This window comes from Mustelus asterias, chromosome 5, assembly GCF_964213995.1.
Source record: "Mustelus asterias chromosome 5, sMusAst1.hap1.1, whole genome shotgun sequence".
In the NCBI taxonomy this organism is placed as follows: domain Eukaryota; kingdom Metazoa; phylum Chordata; class Chondrichthyes; order Carcharhiniformes; family Triakidae; genus Mustelus; species Mustelus asterias.
In genome coordinates, this window is record NC_135805.1 from 47,815,819 (window position 1) to 47,838,016 (window position 22,198).

Sequence of the window (22,198 nt, forward strand, 5' to 3'; positions counted from 1 at the left end):
TTAATTGAAAGCTTTACGACCCAGATGCATTTGTTACTTTCATTCTCTGTGTTCCCTGATTGCAAACATTACATTTAATATGGCTTTTGATATAGATACTTAGAAACTTACCAAATAAATTCAAAACAATATCGAAAGAAAAGATTAGCAAATTAGAACTTCTATACACAGAAAAATAATTCTAAACAAGCAACTACAGTCTCCATTGTCACTCATCCTGTTCTGTCAGGAGCCATTATTTAAGGGTTCATCGTTTTTAAAAACCTGGTGAGTCAACTGGTACTCAGCTGCAAAAACCATTATCAAACACAGGTCATAACAGGTCAAATACCAATCTTCTTTATTTGTTGTTATGGAAATAACCTAACATAAAAATGATGACATTTAGAATGAACATTATAATATGACAATTCACTGCACTTCTTGTACATAAGTTCATTTGTTTCCAACAAAACCTTTTAAATTCTAGCACTACGATAAGCACAGAGATATTTCCTACTAAATAACACCTGTATGCCACATTATATTGTGGAGAAGAATTATGTATTTTTAATGATACTTGCTCTTAGCTTCTCCCAACAGCAATTACATTCACTGTGACACAGTTTTATTTACATTTTGGCAAGTTGGCCATTATTTTGACATTGTTTTTCACAGACTGTCTCATTCTCATTTAATGGCTCAGTAATTCTTCCTGTGTACATCTAGTAAAGTATTCCAAAGTACTCTTGAACCTGTCACTTCACGAGATAAAATATACCACATACCCTACAGTCAATAGCCTTCATCCTCCCACCTATCCTGTTACTGCTATATTAGCTGCAGTTTTCAGTCTAACGTAAATTCTAAGGAGTGAACTGTGCATGGTAATAATTAAAAATTTATTGATGTCTAGACAACTGGAAGATTCATTTATACACCCAGTTCCGTGGCTGAGAAAACAGACCAAATTACCTCTGTGTTATGCATAACTAATACGCTGGTTTCTTTGACATTTAGATCCTTTGCAAAATATATTTATAGCAAACACTTCAAACACTAAGGACTCAGTTAAGTCGACTAGCATGCCAAAATCATACTTGTTTTTAGCAATCTTTAGTACTATCCATAAATCTCCTTATCTAGTGGTTACAGTTAACAATAGCATGTCAAAATGCCGTGTTCTGGTGGTCCGAAAATTGTTAGATTATTAGCTATTAAACATACTCATTTTTTTAAGCACTGACTTTGCTCTCATAACTGAAGAGTTTTACAGCACAGCAAGAGGCTCTTTGGCCCATCGTGCCAGTGCCATCAAGCACCTATCTATTCTTATCCCATTTTCCAGCACTTGATGCATAGCCTTTATACTATGGTGTTTCAAGTGCTTACCTAAATGCCGCTTACATATTAGAGTCATAGAGGTTTACAGCATGGAAACAGGCCCTTCGGTCCAACTTGTCCATGCCGCCTTTTTTTTTAAAAACCCCTAAGCTAATCCCAAATGCCTGCATTTGGCCCATATCGCTCTATACCCATCGTACCCATGTAACTATCTAAATGCTTTTTAAAAGACAAAATTGTACCCACCTCTACTACTACCTCTGGCAGCTTATTCCAAACACTTACCACCCTCTGTGTGAAAAAAGTGCCCCTCTGGACACTTTTGTATCTCTCCCCTCTCACCTTAAACCTATGCCCTCTAGTTTTAGACTCCCCTACCTTTGGGAAAGGATATTGACTATCTAGCTGACCTGTGCCCCTCATTATTTTATAGACCTCTATAAGATCACCCCTCAGCCTCCTACGCTCCAGAGAAAAAAAGTCCCAGTCTATCCAGCCTCTTCTTATAACTCAATCCATCAAGTCCCAGTAGCATCCTTGTAATTCTTTTCTGCACTCTTTCTAGTTTAATAATATCCTTTCTACAATAGGGTGACCAGAATTGCACACAGTATTCCAAGTGTGGCCTTACCAATGTCTTGTACAACTTCAACAAGACGTCCCAACTCCTGTATTCAATGTTCTGACCGATGAAACCAAGCATGCCGAATGCCTTCTTCACCACTCTGTCCACCTGTGACTCCACTTTCAAGGAGCTATGAACATGTACCCCCAGATCTCTTTGTTCTGTAACTCTCCCTAACGTCCTACCATTAACTGACTAAGTCCTGCCCTGGTTCAAACTACCAAAATGCATCACCTCGCATTTGTCTAAATTAAACTCCATCTGCCATTCGTCAGCCCACTGGCCCAATTGATCAAGATTCCATTGCAATTGGAGATAACTTTCTTCACTATCCACTATGCCACCAATCTTAGTGCCATCTGCAAACTTACTAACCATGCCTCCTATATTCTCATCCAAATCATTAATATAAATGACAAATAACAGTGGGCCCAGCACTGATCCCTGAGGCACACCGCTAGTCACAGGCCTCCAGTTTGAAAAGCAATTCTCTACAACCACCCTCTAGCTTCTGTCAAGAAGCCACTTTTGTATCCATTTAGATACCTCACCCTGGATCCCATGAGATTTAACCTTATGCAACAACCTACTATGCGGTACCTTGTCAAAGGCCTTGTGAAAGTCCATGTAGACAACATCAACCACGCTGCCCTCATCTCCCTTCTTGGTTACCCCTTCAAAAAACTCAATCAAATTTGTGAGACATGATTTTCCACTCACAAAGCCATGCTGACTGTCCCTAGAGGGTTGTGAGGGTTCCACCATCTACCACCCTTTCAGGCAATGGCTTCCAGATTCCCACCCCCTCTCTGGGTGAAAAGGTTTTTACTCAAATCCCCTCTAAATCTCCTGGCCCTGATCTTAAATCTATGCCCCCTAGTTATTGACCCCTCTACTAAATCAAAGAATCCCTACAGTGCAGAAGGAGGCCATTCTTCCCATCAAACCTGCACCGACAACAGTCCCATCCAGGCCGTATCCCCATAATCCCACATATTTACCCTGTTAATCCCCCTGACACCAAGGGGTAGATTAGCATAGCCAATCAACCTAATCTGTATATCTTTGGACTGTGGGAGGAAACCAGAGCACCCATATAATTGTGAGACCCATCAGAACTCATAACTATCTATGGAAGATACATTAAAATGCAGAATATTGGATATTGGACCAATTGCTGCCACAGACCACAAAACCCTGTCGAAAATGCACAATGGGTGGAATATTTCAATGCAAGGCTGCAGCCATGGCAGAGCTTGCAAGCAAACCTTCAGCAGAGGAAACAGGCTGAAAGCTGGGCTCTCTCGCCCTGTCTCTTTTGGAACAAGTGTACTGCCCAGTTTGGAAGCCAACTTTACTAGAAATTTACCAGCGAACCGAGATCTTGTACTGATTACAACAGATGAGATTCTCCGGCACCCAGTCGTGTGTTTCCCGCCGGCAGGAGGTGGCGCATCGTTTTCTAGCGACGGGATTCCCTGGTCCTGCCGCTGTCAATGGGAATTCCCATTGACGTCACCCCCACACTGGCGGGAAACTCGCGGGCGGGGGTGCACTGCCAGTAGGACCGGAGAATTCCACCGACATGAATGGCCAGAGGATTCCGGCCACCATCTTCCACACTTGTGTCCGAATTCAAGAAACCAGCTAAGCCAGTGATGGGCAAACTAGGATAGGAGTGGGTCACATGAATGACCCTCCATTATCTCAGTGGGCCGCAAGATTGAAATCATTCTTGTTCACTATGATCCCACAAATAAGAGTAAATGCATTTAATGCACGTTGAACATTTTGTAACAAGTTATAAACAATGCTTAATCATTCATATATATTAATAGCGCACTCATCAACTTTAAATAATAAAAACAGAATATTTACACATTGGAAGCAGGGGGAACACATGGCTTTCACACATGTTGTGTGTAATCAGCATTCATGTCACTTCACCTGCCCCTGCCTTATGTGTGCATCACTTCGGTCATACTGGTGGGAAAAAATACTACGTGGATGGAAATCAGCAGAATGTGCCAACCCTGCACATGGCCAACAGTCTACAAAATGTCTCGTGGGCCGCACTCAGACCCCAGATGGACTGCATGTGGCCCCCACAAGCTGCCCTCCACTGAGTTAATCCAAATCAACCACAACGTTTCAAAATCAATGCCTCCAGGATGATCAAAGAGAGTTTAACTGTATATTCTTTTAACTCCATTGGACTCTTAACATCCCTTATTTCTGATACTTGTGCATGTGTTGTCACATTTTTATTACTTTTTTCTCTTGGGTTTGGTGGTTAATACATTTTCTCTTCTTTAACCCAAAATCCTTGTTTGTTTGGCTCCTTATTGCTCACTGTTTCAGTAGGTTTGGATTCAGAAAAGGCATATCCTCCTTAAAAAAAAAACTTGAATTTTTGTTATGATCAACTGAAGGGATGGAATAGAGGGGAGCCAGTTCATTCCTTCTCACCTGGTCGTAACATCAGTCATTGAGTACATTCAAAACAGAGGCTGACTGATTCTGGGGTATGAAGGGAATTTAAGCATGTGGGCTATTGCAGGAAGGTGGAGTTTAGGAAGATGATCAAAGGGACCCTGATTCAATTTTAACTGAGGCTTGAAGTGTGAAACTACTGCAGCTCATCCTGCCTACCTCGCAGGATCCAAATCATTTGGGTATTAAAAGCAGAACTGTACCACTTGCTGCAAGGGCATTTGAACATCATGCTGTATGGAGACAGCACATTCATTATTAGAACAGGTCATTGTGAACTGACATTTGCCTTCAGTTTGTCCATGGGCATGCTGCAATGCTGACCTATGAGGATGATGTAATGTGGTGGCTCAAAGCGCAACCCTCATGAGGGATCACCTTTATATTGGCAGCCATCAAAGGAGTGGTGTTCAGTTGCAGGCAAATATCTTAATCGTAATTCTGATGTTGGGCAGTAATATAAAACGGAAGACACAGCATCAGCTGTCCCAAGTATTTACGTCCTTCTTGACCAAAGTTAACATTAACATTCTTTTTGTTTGCTTGCCCTTCGTCCGTTTCAGTCATTTCTTAGTCCTCCCCTCTTCAGCCTTGGCAAAGGTTGTCAAGATGTTGGAGTGCCTTTGAACCTTTACAAAAATTTTCAGAATTTTTGTCACCCTCTTGTAATACTTAATTTTCACTATCTGTTTAAATTTTACTTAAATGCATCTTCCACTATACCGCCACTCGTCATAAAATGTTCTTGGATTTGGGTATGCTAATGAGCTGAGCATTGAAGACTGAGTGCAAATAGTGCTATTATTCCTGTAAATGTAAAACATAATTCTAACCAGTGGAGGATAAATTACAAACACAGTGGACAGTACCTTGTAAACCTTAGACCTCTACCACCTAGGAGGACAAGGACAGCAGATGCATGGGAACATCACCACCTACAAGTTCCCCTCCAAGCCACACACAATCCTGACTTGGAACCTTATCACCGTTCCTTCACTGTCGCTGGGACAAAATCCTGGAGCTCCCTCCTTAACAGCACTGTGGGTGTACCTACACCACATGGACTGCAGCGGCTCAAGAAGGCAGCTCATCACCACCTTCTTGGAGGCAATTACGGATGGCTAACAAAAATGCTGGCCTAGCCAGCGACGCCCATATTCCATGAAGGAATTTTAGAAAGTAAACTATTACTGAATTTATAAACTGAAGCTCTAGATGTGAGGACGACTCCAATTAAACCTGTGTTAGATGTGCTATCTAGATAATAAATATTTCTCACAGAAATAAATCAAATATGTAGATGATTAACATGAAGAAACATATCACATCAATTTCAAAAACAGTTGAGCTTTAAATGCCATGGTTTAGACCATCCAATCAAAAAACTTGGGATTAATGCATGCAAAATAATACTGAATCTAAAATATTCTTTCATAAAATAGTAAATTTAGCGATGTACAGCAGGCGTTTTGGCAGTCCCTAGGTAACTGATGTATATTAATTAAAATATACCACATGATATGTTTCTTACAATCTATTTATTTGTTTGGTAGTACAGAACTCGAGTATTTGTGACAAAATACATTTTGTCAAAGCTTTTTGTCTTGTACTCATCAGAACAATTGCAAGAATACCAATGTCAGGGAAACAACAACTTTATACAGGATGCTGACTGGTTGGCAAGTGGACTCTTATTTGTAGAAACATTGCCATGGAGAATGCACCAATTGATGTTGACTGATAGTTAACTGCCAAGCATTATTTGAAATTTAAGACAGGCAGCTTGACTCTGATTAGTCAAGGCATTGCCCTGTGGAACGAACCATTGATTGTCCTGAAATGTGCAAGATGAAAAGCTTCGGCAAACGGTATTTTTTCTGCAATGCTCAATCGTTTATTATACACCTGAATAACAAATAAATTAAAATACAGTTTGAATAATGTATCACTTATCCACTATCCATCTAGAATCATCCTAAATATACTTCTTAAATCTGCACATTAACATCGGTGTTTCTTGAACTTCTCCCAAAATAATACTAAATCCTGGTTTATATCAAAGATCAAGCTAAACAATTGTCAGAGGGGCTGGCATTAGACATCATCCAGAAATACACCCTTGCTGAATGGAACTTTGGTGGGAAAACTATTGACGGACAACTGCTTAGTGTATCTTTCCACGGCATAATTGTGACTCATCAGTACATAAGCGATTATTCATTATATCTTGACATTTGTTGACATTTCTAAAGGTCTTATTTGAAACATACTGATTTATAACACACAAATCGAACGCACATTTCACACACATCCAATTGCTAAAAGATTACAATAAAAAGATTATTCATTCATGGGATGTGGGCATTGCCGGCAAGGCCAGCGGTTATTGCCCAGCCCTAATTGCCCTGGAGACAGTGATCATGGTGAGCCACCTTCTTCAACCACAGCATCAATAGTTTAAATACAGGAGGATTTTGCCAACACACTGAGTAAATAACACCGAATCCAGCTCAATAGAGTACTGCTTCTACAGTACTTAACTTGGGAATGCAGCATAGTGACGGACGAGGTACTGTTCTGGTCTTTTACAAAACAAACAGTGATCCAAGAGAAGGAGCAAAGAACAGTGAGACCTGAGAGATAAAGTCTAGAGATATTAATTAGGTGAGCAGTTAGATTACAGGTTGGTGGATTTTACAGTTTTCTTTTCCCTAAATCAGGATAGTAGTTTAAACATGGACCTGGAAAACACAGATGTTGTATTAAGAACATAAGAACATAAGAAATAGGAGCAGGAGTAGGCCATCTAGCCCCTCAAGCCTGCTCCGCCATTCAATAAGATCATGGCTGATCTGACAGTGGGTTCAGTTCCACTGACCCGCCCGCTCCCCATAACCCTTAATTCCCTTAATGGTTAAAAATCTATCCAACTGTGACTTAAACACATTTAACGAGGTAGCCTCTACTGCTTCATTGGGCAGAGAATTCCAAAGATTCACTATCCTCTGGGAGAAGAAGTTCCTCCTCAACTTTGTTCTAAATTGACTCCCCCATATTTTGAGGCTACGCCCCCTAGTTCTTGTTTCCATTGTAAGTGGAAATAACCTCGTTGCTTCTACCCTGTCTAGCCCCTTCATTAGCTTATATGTCTCTATAAGATTTCCCCTCAACCTTCTAAACTTCAATGAGTACAGGCCCAGTCTACTCAATCTCTCCTCATAAGCTAACCCCCTCATCTTTGGAATCAACCTGGTGAACCTTCTCTGTACCCCCTCCAAAGCTAATATATCCTTTCTTAAATAAGGGGACCAAAATTGGACACAGTATTCTAAGTGCGGCCTCACCAGTACCCTGTACAGTTGCAGCATGACCTCCCTGCTTTTATACTCCATCCCTCTCGTCATAAAGGCCAACATTCCATTTGCTTTCTTGATTACCTGCTGCACCTCCAAACTGAGTTTTTGTGATTCATACACAAGGACACCCAGGTCCCTCTGCACAGTAGCATGTTGTAATTTTTCACTGTTTAAATAATAGTCCATTTTACTATTATTCCTTCCAAAGTGGATAACCTTACACTTACCAACATTATACTCCATCTGCCAGATCCTTGCCCACTCACTTAGCCTATCCAAATCTCTCTGCAGACTCTCTGTGTCCTCCACGCAATTTGCTTTCCCACTCAACTTTGTGTCATCCGCAAACTTTGTTCCTTACACTCGGTCCCCTCCTCCAGATCGCCTATGTATATGGTAAATAGTTGAGGCCCCAGCACTGATCCCTGCGGCATGCCATTAGTCACTGATTGCCAACTGGAAATGCACCCATTTATTCCGACTCTCTGCGTTCTGTTAGATAGCCAATCCTCAATCCACGCTAACACTTTACCCCCAACTCCGTGTACTTTTATCTTATGCAGCAACCTTTTGTGAGGCACCTTATCGAATGCCTTCTGGAAATCTAAATACACCACATCCACCGGTTCCCCTCTGTCAACCGCACTCGTTATATCCTCAAAGAATTCCAGTAAATTAGTCAAACATGACTTTCCTTTCATGAATCCATGCTGCGTCTGCTTGATTGAACCATTCTTTTCCAAGTGTACTGCTATTTCTTCCTTAATGATAGATGCCAGCATTTTCCCAACTACAGATGTTAAGCTAACCGGCCTGTCGTTACCCGCCTTTTGTCTACCTCCTTTTTTAAACAGTGGCATTACATTAGCTGTTTTCCAATCAGCTGGCACCTCCCCAGAGTCCAGTGAATTTTGATAAATTACAACTAATGCATTTGCTATTTCTTCTGCCGTTTCTTTTAGTACCCTGGGATGCATTCCATCCAGACCAGGGGACTTGTCTACCTTTAGTCCCATTAGCCTACCCAGCACTACCTCTTAGTAATAGTGATCGTTTTAAGGTCCTCACCCCCTACAGTCCCATGACTGTCAATTATTAGTAAGCTATTTGTGTCCTCCACTCTGAAGACCGACACAAAAAACTTGTTTAAGGCCTCGGCCATTTCTTCATTTCCTATTATTAAATCCCCCTTCTCATCTTCTAAGGGACCAACATTTACTTTAGCCACTCTTTTCCGTTTTATATATTTGTAAAAACCTTTACTATCAGTTTTTATATTTTGTGCTAGTTTACTTTCATAATCTATCTTTCCTTTCTTTATGTCTGAAAATTATGTCTTAATTACTTAAGCTACTTAATACAACAACAAATAATAATTAGGTGACATTTCAAAACTTGAAGACTTAATTGGTTAAACGAAATATATTAGAGGTGGCAGGGTAGGTGATATGTTGCAGCCTTGTGATCTGGTGTATGGTCACCAGTGTGATGCACAGCAACAGCTACAGTAAGAATTGGCAGCTCCATGAACTTGGGATCAGAGTTGAGCTGGAGTTCAAGCTTCGGACACTGCAATGCATCAGGGAGACAGAAAGATACTCGGACACTTTGTTCCAGGAGATGGTCACATCTCTTAAGTTATGTACTTCACACTAGGTCTGTGGTCAGGGACAGGAGGGTGAGGCAGGTATGGGATCCCAGAAGATAGCACAGGAGAAACATCAGCTCTTGCACATTTCCAACTATTATGAGGTCCTTGCAGCCCGTATGGAAGCAAGCAGGGACTGCAGGTAGAATGAGCTAACTGACCACAGCACTGTGGTACTGCGGCCCATTCAAATTGGAAGAATAAAAACAAATATAGTGGTTGTAGGAGACAGTATAGTTCAGGGGATAGATATTGTTGTCTGCAACTGAGAGAGTGAGTCTCGAAGGATATGTTGCCTGCCCTGGAGAGGAATTTGATGTGGGGAATGGTGCATTCAGTTGTCCCGGACTATGTGGCAGCAGAACATTGGTAGGATTGAAGAAAGAGGTTCTGCAAAAGAAGTATGAACAGCTAGGGCCAAATTAAAAATCAGAACATTGGATCATTACTTGGACGATGACTAAACTGACACTGAGTAAATAAGACTAGAGAGTTGAATGTGTGATTGGAGTGGGCGGAATGGTCGGAATTTATGCACTAGTACTGGGCAAAGAGGGAGCTGCTCCACTGCTCCACTGTGACAGGCTTCATTGGAACTATGCTGAGGCCAGTGTCCTGATGAATTGATAACTGGGACAGTAAAGACGGCTTTAAATTAAATAGTGGGAAGAGTTGCATGTCAGGGGAAATTTTATGAAGTTAAAGAGAAAGGACAGGATAATAGATATGGGTAATGAGAACCAGAGTGTGACAGGAAGGGACAGGGTGTACAAACATAACAGTGCACCAGCTAATCGGGTCAGAGTAGGAAAAGACAAAATTATAAGCTCTTTATCTGAATGCATGCAGAATTGATAACAAGATCGAAGAATTAGTGACAGAAGTATAAATTAATGGACATATGATAGCCATTACAAAGACATGGGGCGGAATTTTCCCGTCCCGCCTGCCACGGGAATCGTAGTGGGCGGGACATGGACCATGCAAAAGTCTGTTGACCTCCAGTGGGATTTTTCGGTCTTGGGGCGAGCGCGGCCGGAAAATCCCGCCCATGGTTGCAAAGTGACCAAGGCTAGGAACTGAATATTGAAAGGTTTTGACATTTCTGAAGGAGAGAAAGAAAGGTAAGGGAAGTGGGGTAACTTTCTTGACAAATGATGAGCTCAAAGCAGGCAATAAATGTGCCTAGGCCAGAACATTTCAGCCAGGAGACCATGTGTTAGTGCGATTACCCATACAGGGTGAACTCCTGAAAGCCTAATTCAGTGGCCCATTCAGTACGACTGGCGAGCTGAATTATTTCACTGACAGCCAAGCCTTCGGAAAAAGCAAAGGCTGTGTCACAACAGTATGGTAAAGTAGTAACACAGCCGGGAAGGGGACAAACAAGTACAGGTATGTTAGACAATGAGGAAAGAGGAGTGTGAAAGGGATAGTGAGAATGAGTTAAAGGGAGAGGGAGACTGGACAATTTCTAAATCACAATCCCTACCATCAAGTTGGTTAAAACTGAAATGCTAAGAGGATTAGACACCACAATCTCTTATTTAAATGCAGAACAGAGAGGAGGCCTGACAAGGCTGCTCACAATATTTAAAGAGATCAGTATCAACAAAGTAGGATGCACATCCCTAATTCAATACATCTTTCCCAGGCCCACTCCTTTCCCCATAATCCCACACATTTACCACGGCTAATCCACCTAATTTACACATCTTTGGGCATTAAAGATCAATTTAGCATGGCTAATCCATCTAATCTGCACATCTTTGGACGGTGGAAGGAAACCGGAGCATCCGAAGGAAACTCATGGAGACGCAGAGAGAACATGTAAACTCCACATAGACAGTCACCCAAAGCCAAAATTAAACCTGGGTACCTGGCGCTCTCAAAAAATTTGGTGGAAGAACGAAGCAGACTGGAGGCAGCTAACGGCGACCATACACAGAGAGCAGTGCCTGCACCTACCCCACCCATCTGACTGCCTCGAGGGCCCAGGTAATCCTGACACTTTAAAGAGCACTTTTAAGACCTGGTCCAATTCCTAATGTGGTATGGAGCGCTGCAGTGATATTGAAGGCTTCCAGGTGTCCAAGGACAATGAATATCAATGTGACCAGGGTACTTCAAAGGTTTTAGAGCACAGAGGCAAAAATGAATATCTTACCCCAGGATGGTGTCTGAATTAACCATCCTGAAACTGTATAACACCTTTCCCAGGGCAACAATGACAAGTGCAGCCACTAGACCCCCATCCCGGGAGAGTGTCCCGAGTCAAGCCCTTCCCCCAACCCAAGCTCACCCAAACCCAAGTCCCTTGGTGGACCCTCTATCTGTAGCCTGCAGCCGCAGAGAGGCACATGGGCACAGCACTTACCTTCCTGGAAGTACAAGGTGCCAGGTCTGGATGTCACTGCTAGGGTGCCGAGCAAGGTTGGCACTGGGGATCCTGATAGAGGTCCTGAGGGGGAGCCTGAGAGGACCCCATCTGGGAGTGTCTCTCTTGTGAGGACGTGGTGTTGGGGGTGGGGGGAAGATGACCTGTTTTTTCCATGGTGGGGAGGGCACACCTCTGTGCTGAAGGGTTGGGGGTACTCCCCTTGCCAGCTGGAGTCACCATGTCTGTTGTGCAGGGTGGGGAGAGAGAGCCTGTCTGTCAGCGCAGAGATCAAGGCACCCTTTAAAAAGGGCACCCAAGGTCTCTGTAAATCCAGGCTGGCCGATGTGATTTGCGATATACATGAATTTAAATGGTTAAGGTGGGTGAATTCCACCTGACAGGAGCTGCTAACATCAGTGGGAAACACTTTGGTTTTCTCGCTGGCAGGAGCACTTGGAAATGCATCCCTCTTCTTTTCCTAACAGTCTTGTAAGAAGTTGGTTGTTCTTTTCTTCATTGTCTAAATCTGTTGAAATCCCAGGTCTTCAATACAGCAGTGAATGATACAACTGTGAGAGATGTTCCTGGAGCTGAAGCTCATTCCTTTCCTTACGCTCTTTCCCAGAATCTGCCAAGGGAGTAACAAGTTCTTCAGAGTGCCCTGAGTCCTTCTCTTCTTTCCCAGAGGATCCAAAGGTCTTCAGTCTTTTCTTTTTGATCTGTCTTTCATTCAAAAGTCTTTGTTTTCCTTGTCGCTAGGTCATCCTGCAACACTCTGCTTCCCAACAATGCTGACAACAATGATGATATTCTGCAGATGATGTCCTACCAGGCGCAGAAGAAAGCTTTCATGTCTTCCCTAAGAGCCAGCAATACTGTAGGAGACTGAATCCCCAATCCCCCAGGGCTGTGACTTGAGGAGGGGGAGAATAGGAATTGGGTTGAATCTGAAGTTGTAAAAAGGGAGTTACAGAAACGTAACATAAATAGTTAAAGACATGTTGTTGTTAAAAAGTAGGATAGTATTCTTGGAGGGAGGTGCATAGTAGAGGGTGAACAGATAGGTTATGCTTATGTATGACATTGATGATGATGTACCACTGACATCAGTCAGTCATGTGTTAGACTCTCTCTCAGCATGGGAATCATGCCTTGGAGCAATGTGTCTACTCTGTGACCTTTTTTTAGATGTAGAACTAATAAGCAAGTGTTAGAATATGTCTACAGTCTGTCTAGTGACCAAGTCTCACGTCTAGAGTCCAAGGTAAAGGGCACATCTCAGAACAATCGGTGCAGGGTTCCTATGGGTTTTCCAGTTGGTGGAAAGGAACCCTACCGCTAACATTAAATTCAACCCAATGTTAGCAGTGCCATTGCTGCTTCCCTCTAAATGTCTGTGGTAGAACACCCAACCAGTTCAGAAAGTTAATTTTCCTTTCAAATAATAGTATTTTGGAGGACATTCAAATATTAAATTCACCGTGTTAATTTTTAGTTTCCTGCTTCCAGTGGTGAATTAAACAACATTTATATAGTGCCCTTAAAGCAAGAAAATGCCCCAAGGGGCCTCTCAGGAGTGTTACCAAACATAATTTGAGACTGAGCCAGATAAGGGAATATTAGGACAAATGACCAAAAGTTTGGAGAGGGATAGGTTTTAAAGTTTTAATGGTCTTTGCGGCTAATTTTCTTAGTTAAGTAAGTGCCTGTTAGAGTACTTTATGGGCGGCATGGTGGCACAGTGGATAGCACTGCTGACTCATAGCGCCAGGGACCCGGGTTCAATTCCCGACTTGTGTCACTGTCTGTGCGGAGTCTGCACGCTCTCCCCGTGTCTGTGTGGGTTTACTCCAGGTGCTCCGGTTTCTACCCATAGTCCAAAGATGTGCAGATTAGACCATAAGACATAGGAGCAGAATTAGGCCACTCGGCCCATTGAGTCTGCTCCGTCATTCAATCATGGCTGATATTTTTCTCATCCCCAATCTCCTGCCTTTTCCCCATATCCCCTTATTAATCAGGAACCTATCTATCTCTGTCTTAAAGACACTCAATGACCTGGCCTCCACAGCCTTCTGCGGCAAAGAGTTCCACAGATTCACCACTCTCTGACTGAAGAAATTTCTCCTCATCTCTATTTTAAAGGATTGTCCCTTTAGCCTGAGGTTATGCCTTCTGGTTCTAGTTTTTCCTACTAGTGGAAACATCTTCTCCATGTCCACTCTCTCCAGGCTTTGCAGTATCCTGTATAAGATCCCCCCATATCCTTCTAAACTCCAACAAGTACAGACCTAGAGTCCTCAACCGTTCCTCATACAACAAGCTCTTCATTCCAGGGATCATTCTTGTGAACCTCCTCTGGACCCTTTCCAAGGCCAGTACACCCTTCCGTAGATACGGGGCCCAGAACTGCTCACAATACTCCAAATAGGGTCTGACCAGAGTCTTATACAGCCTCAGAAGTACATCGCTGCTCTTGTATTCCAGCCCTCTCGACATGAGAATCCTAACATTGCATTTTCCTTCCTAACTGTCCGACTGAACCTGTGGAGGCCAAGAGAATCTTGAACAATGACTCCCAAGTCCCTTTGTGTTTCTGATTTCCTAAGCATTTTCCCATTTAGAAAATAGTCTATACCTCCATTCCTCCTTCCAAAGTGCATAACTTCACACTTTTCCACATTTTATTTCATCTGCCACTTCTTTGCCCACTCTCCTAACCTGTCCAAGTCCTTCTGCAGCCCCCCGATTCCTCAATACTACCTGTCCCTCTACATATCCCTGAATCATCTACAAACTTAGCAACAGTGTCTTCAGTCCCTTCTTCCAAATCGTTAATGTATATTGTGAAAAGTTGTGGTCCCAGCACTGACCCCTGAGGCACACCACTGGTCACCGGCTGCCATCTTGAGAAAGACCCCTTTATTCCCACTCTCTGCCTTCTGCCAGTCAGCCAATCCTCTTTCCATGCCAAGATCTTACCCTTGACACCATGGGCACTTAACTTATGTAACAGTCTCCTATGCGGCACCTTGACAAAGGCCTTCTGGAAATCTAAATAAACCATGGCCACTGGTTCTCCTTTATCTAACTTCCTTGTTACCTCCTCAAAGAACTCTGATTTACCTCCCCTTGGTAAAGTTGTGCTGACTCAGTCCTACTTCATCATGCACTTCCAAGTACTCTGCAATCTCATCTTTAATAATGGACTCTAAAATCTTGCCAATGGCTGAAGTCAGGCTAACCGGCCTATAATTTCCCATCTGCTGTCTCCCTCCATTCTTAAACAGTGGTGTTACATTAGCTACTTTCCAGTCCTCTGGTACCCTCCCTGCCCAGTAAGAAGTCTCACAACACCAGGTTAAAGTCCAACAGGTTCATTTGGTAGCACAAGCCACTAGCTTTCGGAGCGCTGCTCCTTCATCAGGTAAGTGGGAGTTCTGTTCACAAACAGGGCATATAAAGACACAAACTCAATTTACAAAATAATGGCTGGAATGCAAGTCTTTACAGGTTATCCAGGCTTAAAGGTACAGACAATGTGAGTGGAGAGAGGGTTAAGAACAGGTTAAAGAGATGTGTATTGTCTCCAGCCAGGACAGTTAGTGAGATTTGGCAAGCCCAGGCAAGTCGTGGGAGTTTCATGTCACACTATCTGTAACCCCCACAACATGCCTGGGCTTGCAAAATCTCACTAACTGTCCTGGCTGGAGACAATACACATCTCTTTAACCTGTGTTTAACCCTCTCTCCACTCACATTGTCTGTACCTTTAAGACTGGATAACTTGTAAAGACTCGCATTCCAATCATTATTTTGTAAATTGAGTTTGTGTCTTTATATGCCCTGTTTGTGAACAGAACTCCCACTTACCTGATGAAGGAGCAGCGCTCCGAAAGCTAGTGGCTTGTGCTACCAAATAAACCTGTTGGACTTTAACCTGGTGTTGTGAGACTTCTTACTGTGTTTACCCCAGTCCAACGCCGGCATCTCCACATCACCCTCCCTGCCTCCAATGATTCCTGAAAGATCACCACCAATGCCTCCACAATTTCCTCAGTTATCTCTTTTAGAACCCTGAGGTGTAGGCCATACGATCCAGGTGATTTATCCACTTTCAGACCTTTCAGTTTCCCCAGAACCTTCTCCTTAGTGATGGCCACTACACCCACCTGTGCCCCCTAACTCTCCTGGAACTCTGGCATCCCACTGGTATCTTCCACCATGAAGACTGATGCAAAAGTAACTATTCAGTTCCTCTGCCATTGCTTTTTTTCCTATTATTATTTCTCCAGCCTCATTTTCCAGTGGTCCAATGGCTAATTTTGCCTCTCTCTTACCTTTCATATATAGAAAAAATCTCTTCCTATCTTCTTTTATATTACTAGCTAGCTTACACTCATATTTCATCTTCTCCCCCCTTATTACTTTTTTAGTTGTCCTCTGCTCGCTTTTAAAGGCTTCCCAATCCGATTAGTTGGATTGGCCATGCTAAATTGCCCCTTAATGTCAGGGGGATTAGCTGGGATAAATACATGGGCTTATGAGGATATGAGCCTGGTTGGGATTGTGGTTGATGCAGACTCGATGGGTTGAATGGCCTCCTTCTGCACTGTAAGATCCTATGATTCTATGATTCTACTTGAGAAATATACTTCAGAACCAACAGTTGTTACTTCCTACTACAAACTGGCTGGATCTTGGACATTGATTCAAGTGGTAAAGCGAGCAAAGGCTTCTCTTAAAAGAAGACAGAATGATTTTACATGTTCCAACATTCAGTCAAGCTACTCCTGAAAAAAAAGTATAACACTGATGTTAACAGAATTAAAACAAATAGCTATTTTAATTCTAAACAAAAATGACCCAGTCTTGTGTCTTATACAATGTTAAAATGTTCATAAAAGTTTATGGGTATTGGTATTGCCAATGATCCCATTAGAGGTGGATAATTAACTGTGCAACTCTTTTGGTTAAGTGCAAATGACAGTGTCCAAGGATGAGAACTTCAAATCTAAATGTGCCAAGAGTGAAATAGTGGGGACGTCATTGCATAAAAGAAAGAGGAAGCATTAAATGGAAAGACAAAAAGCTCAAGAAGGAGCATTGGAGTGAGAAAAATGTACAAAAAGCAAATAATAAAAGAATAATAACTGCAAGGCTTTACAAAAATATATAAAAAATAGAGTAATGAGGGAATAATTCAGGAAAATAAACAGCTATAGATATGAAAAACAATTAAAATGTGACTAAAAGTAACTAGATAGAAGCTGCAATCATGCCACAAGATATCAAAAATAAAATAAAAATGGAAGTAAAGAAAGAAACCACAGAATACAGTGAATCAAGAATGATTAAGATATTGAAGGAATAATCTTTAGCCAAGAACATCAAACAACTGTAATGTAGAAAGAGGAAAAAAATTAACTTATAAACTAAAACTTACATGAAAAGGCAAAGACAAAATTGAATTAGTGGGAATGAAATACTGTATAGCAGCTACTTTCTGATGGGGATTTAATGTGGCACTTTTGGATACGCTCCAAATAAAATTTTTGCCAATTAAATTGCAAGCAGTGGAAAACAACTGACTTCTTCCTTAGACACACAAACATTGTAATTCAAATATGCAGCTTCGAATACAGTGTGCCAATATTTCTTTAACTGATATATGAGTGGCTTGGGAGGAACACAATTGAGGGTTCAGAAGTCATCGTAGACCTTAACATCCAATCTGAAGAAAGTAATCTGAACATTTGTGTTGCTGTACATAATTCTCCTTCAATAGGATCCATGTTCTTTATATTATAGCCCTCTGTTGCTGCAAGGATTGAGTGGAACCCTGTCAGTGATCCTAACACTCCCACATTTTCACATTCACTCAACCAAAGAAAAAGTTAGAAAAAGGGGTAGGAATTTTCAAACTCTGTCCTTCCTGCTTTGGGATTCATTTTTATATCCTGAGGTCTTTGGCTGTCTGTAGACAAATCAGAATGATACAGATGGCTTGAAATCATGCCAAATGCACAGCCATCTTGTAATTTACACTGCATAAAAGCTAGGATCAAAAACATGCAATTCAATAAATGATATTAAATGTACATTTCCCTGAAATATTTTATATAACTTTCCCCCGCAATTCAAAAATGAAATTATATTGAAAGAAGCATTCCTCCTGTTGATAATAACTTTAGCTAAAAATCCATGTGTGATACCGCGACCACCTGGAGTCTTATTGCACAGAATCAACACATGAAATTAATGGTTTTTTATTATCTTCTACCGCACAGAAAGGATTAGTGCATTGATACTGTTTACAGGGAATGTTCTATTTTTAATTTGCCATGTTACCATAAATGTCATGAAGGAGGATGCCTGTACCCTTAACTGTGTCTGTCAAAGCTTGTGACCCTGCATTAGAACAACAGGTTAAACTATGTGGGATTAAGTAGCCAGCTAGCATCAACCAAGAGTCCAATACTGTTAGAGCATCGAAGAATATCTGAATATAAGAGTGGTCATTCACAATTTTAATCGGGTTTAGCACGGTGGCACAGCTGCTGCCTCACATTGCCAGGGACCCCGGTTTGATTCCTGGCTTGGGTCACTGTCTGTGCGGAGTCTGCAGATTTCTGTAGATTTCCTCTGGTTTCCTCCCATAGTCTGAAAGACGTGCCGGTTAGGTGCATTGGTCATGTTCAATCCTCCCTCAGTGTACCCGAACAGGTGCCGGGGTGTGGTGACTAGGGGATTTTCACAGTAACCTCATTGCAATGTCAATGTAAGCCTACTTGTGACACTGATAAATAAACTAAACTAATCAGTGCAGACAATCTATTTGAGATTCAGTGGCTATTTGATGGTTGGGGAGCTGGTTCAATTGCAACAAAAAGCATTTTAACCATAGCCAGAATTTTAAGCATTTAAAGTGATCTGAACTTGTGTAAAATCATGCGAGGAGACATCAGACATGCATCCTGTCGTCATCACGCATGGCAGCAATATTACAGTTGGCGGGCACATGCGAGAGGCAGAAACGCACCTACTGACACTCAAAGGGCCAATTAAGGCCATTAATTTAGCAATTGGAAGCAATTTTACATTGCCCGTGCGATTTTGTGAACATCGTACGGACAACATGGGAAGGTGGCCAACACATTTTCCTTTAGTCCACATCCTGGAGCAAAGGCCCTGTCTCTTTAGATTCAATGTTTTGCTGTGAAGTGCATTCAAGTTGAGAGGTCCCGCTACCATTTTTGGTTCAATCCATGCATGGGTATCTTAATTTGGGAATACTTTTCCTTACCACCTTTGTCTGAAGATTGCAGCAGAGTGCACCTTTAGGGTGGCATGGTGGCACAGTGGTTAGCACTGCTGCCTCAAAGCGCCAGGGACTCGGCACAACATCGTGGGCCGAAGGGCCTGATCTGTGCTGTAATGTTCTATGACCCGGGTTCGATTCCAGCCTTGGGTCACTGTCTGTGTGGAGTCTGCACGTTCTCACTGTGTCTGTGTGGGTTTCCTCCGGGTGCTCTGGTTTCTTCCCACAGCCCAAAGATGTGCAGGTTAGGTGCATTGGCCATGCTAAATTCTCCCTCAGTGTACCAGAGTGTGACAACTAGGAGATTTTTCACAGTAACTTCATTGCAGTGTTAATGTAAGTCTACTTATGACAATAATAAATAAACTTACAAATTAAACTTTCGGTGATGTGACAGTGCCTTGTGAATTTCTGCTAATGGGGATTGTATTCTCAGCGAGTGGGACCTCGCAAGGCAGCATCCAATGAAGCAACCTGTGGGAGGAGAGGCCCAGGCACTGGGGATGCAGGGCCAACAGGCATTTCAAGGCAGAAGGGTCCACAAGAGATGACAGAACCCTGCAACCAGAGTGTACACTCAATGCTCCAACTACCTCAACATGTCTGAGGTCAAGTGCCGAAAGAACCTCTGCCTCTCTAAGGACACTGTCACCACCATACGTCAGATAATTATTGCCTCCCTGCATGATTCCGAGGGACAAAGACTCAGCCTATGGTGTCCCTCTGAAAGTGGTTGGGTTTGGGGTGGGGGGAGGGAGGGCGTGGGTGGGTGGTGGTCGGGGGGGTGAGCACAGGCTTAAGAACTATTAGACACAAATAAATTACATCAGGCCTCATTAAAGCATAAGTGCACTCTATTTACAAATGCAAAAGTGCCATATCATTGACAATCAATCATACTGCACGCGTACAATAGCACGTGAAATCAAAATGTCTTAGTCTTGCATTCGCTACCACTTCTTCCAGGTGCTCCCCCGATACCTGCAGCAGGGGTTCAGGCAGCCAGCTGAACAATTGGCCTTGTTGTCCTGGATGACCTTGGCGGCTGACCTCTGGAGAGCTGCGGCCTGGATGGGCCCTGGCTAACTTTGGCTGTCCTGCTGTGGAGCAGCTGCTCTCTCTGTAGTCACAGAGAATGAAGCTGAAAGAGTCACAGCAAGGAGGATTCCAAAGAACTGGACACCTTCAGAGAGCCCTGAGTGGAGGTCCCATGGTGTCCAACAGATGCTCCTCCTCTTTTTTGCTGCCTGATTTATTGAGGGAAAAGGGCACCCGGAAGGTGGTGGAGGTACCCTGTCACCCTTCATGTAGCCACTGCAAAACTTCACCCATGGCTACACCCATGGAGTGCGCGTCTGTGTGCATCTCTGGCAGAAACTGGGTGTTCTATTGGGCCAGGTTCTCCATGGTGTCTGCCACCCTCCCCATGGAGACCTCAATACACTCACATATGGCTCGGCCTTCTCCTTCCATCCTCAGTGTAGAGGAGTCACTTCATCAGAGAGCAGGTAGATGGACTCCTTAACCTCATGTGTCTCTGGAAAGCCTCCTACATCTCTGTCTGTTGTCCCCTGTCTCTTGCAGCTTCCTGAGTACCTTGTGCAAGGGCCATCCCAGAGGTTTATTGTCCGACTCGGATGTCACAGATGCCTCTTCCTCAGCTGTCCTCTGAGTGCCGGTGAGTTTGGCCTGAGTTTGAAGCTGCCTCCTCTAGCTGTGGACATGCATCCATGTGGTGACTACCGGAATGTAAGAAAGACCCTGCCTGAACTACATCTAGTACCCACTGAGGTGTGTATCTCTGCGCTGATGAAGACTGTAAGTGACTGCTGTGATGCATCTATAGTGCACTTTCTTCTTCTCCAATATCCTCAGTCTTCTGTGGGCTGGAGGAACTGCTTAGAGTCATAGAGTAATAGAGTACAGAAAAAGCCCTTCGGCCCATCGAGTCTGCACCGACAATATCTACCACTAAAGGTGCACGAATCCCATGTTCCTGCACTTGAACAATATCCTTAGTGAGTAGGGTTTCTTCTTCTTCCCCTGCCTTCTTCTTAGTAAGTAGTCTCACAACACCAGGTTAAAGTCCAACAGGTCTATTTGGTAGCACAAGCTTTCAGAGCACGGCTCCTTCATCAGGTGAGTGCTAACTGATGAAGGAGGCACTTACCTTTCGAAGGAGGCACTAATCTGATGAAGGAGCAGCGCTCCGAAAGCTCGTGCTACCAAATAAACCTGTTGGACTTTAACCTAGTGTTGTGAGACTACTTACTGTGCCTACCCCAGTCCTATGCCAGCAACTCCACATCATGGCCTTCTTCTTACTGGCACCTGTAAGTGAGGGGAGAGAGTGAGTCACTGCAAGAGCTCCCTCCAACATGGTGGAGGCATGATGGTTTTTACGGATCCTTATTGGATGGAGACCATCAGCTGACCTCTCTATTCACACAGGCTCAGTCTGGTTCCTCCCCTGCCAGCTGGGATACCTACTCGTCGAACTCAGGTTCTTGAGATCAGGCAGGCTCCTCCCATCTTCAGCTCCTCTCTCTCTCTCTCTCTCTCTCTCACTCCTGGTATGCCTCAACTTTCCCCGTGCAAAGAGAGAAGTTGGGCTTGAGAGCAATTGGGTTTCATGCATCTTTCTCATGCTTCCAGTTTTACAAATAACCCACTGGATTGTGTGCCATGTGATTGATGCACTACAGGTTGTCCAGAAGGGTTCTGCGCAGCACCTTCTCGAGTGATGAGCCCATGCAGATGGAAGGATAAGGCTCATAGAGACATGCCATTAGCGGCGTTTACTGGTGTCCCCGACACCTAACGCCCCTACCGATCCCTCATGCTCACCATCCCCAGACAGCATCTGAGGCCTATGCATAGAAGGGCAAGGGAGCCACAGTGCCTTCTCCACCTGTGGACTGGATATACTGCAATGGACTATGAGGCACACCTTGCCACATTGAGTAGATCTTTTATGCATAGCCCACATGGATGGTACCATTGCCACTGAGGCCCATGGCCCCTCTACCGTTCAATGAGGTGAGTGCAAGCA

At 43.2% G+C, this 22,198-nt stretch overlaps 1 protein-coding gene across 50 annotated transcripts in view; it reads right to left on the bottom strand.

The window, feature by feature from the left end:
- The window catches only part of eya4 (EYA transcriptional coactivator and phosphatase 4), a 428,611-nt gene that overhangs the window by 62,420 nt on the left and 343,993 nt on the right, over positions 1-22,198 (bottom strand). The gene's annotated exons all lie outside the window — the stretch shown is intronic.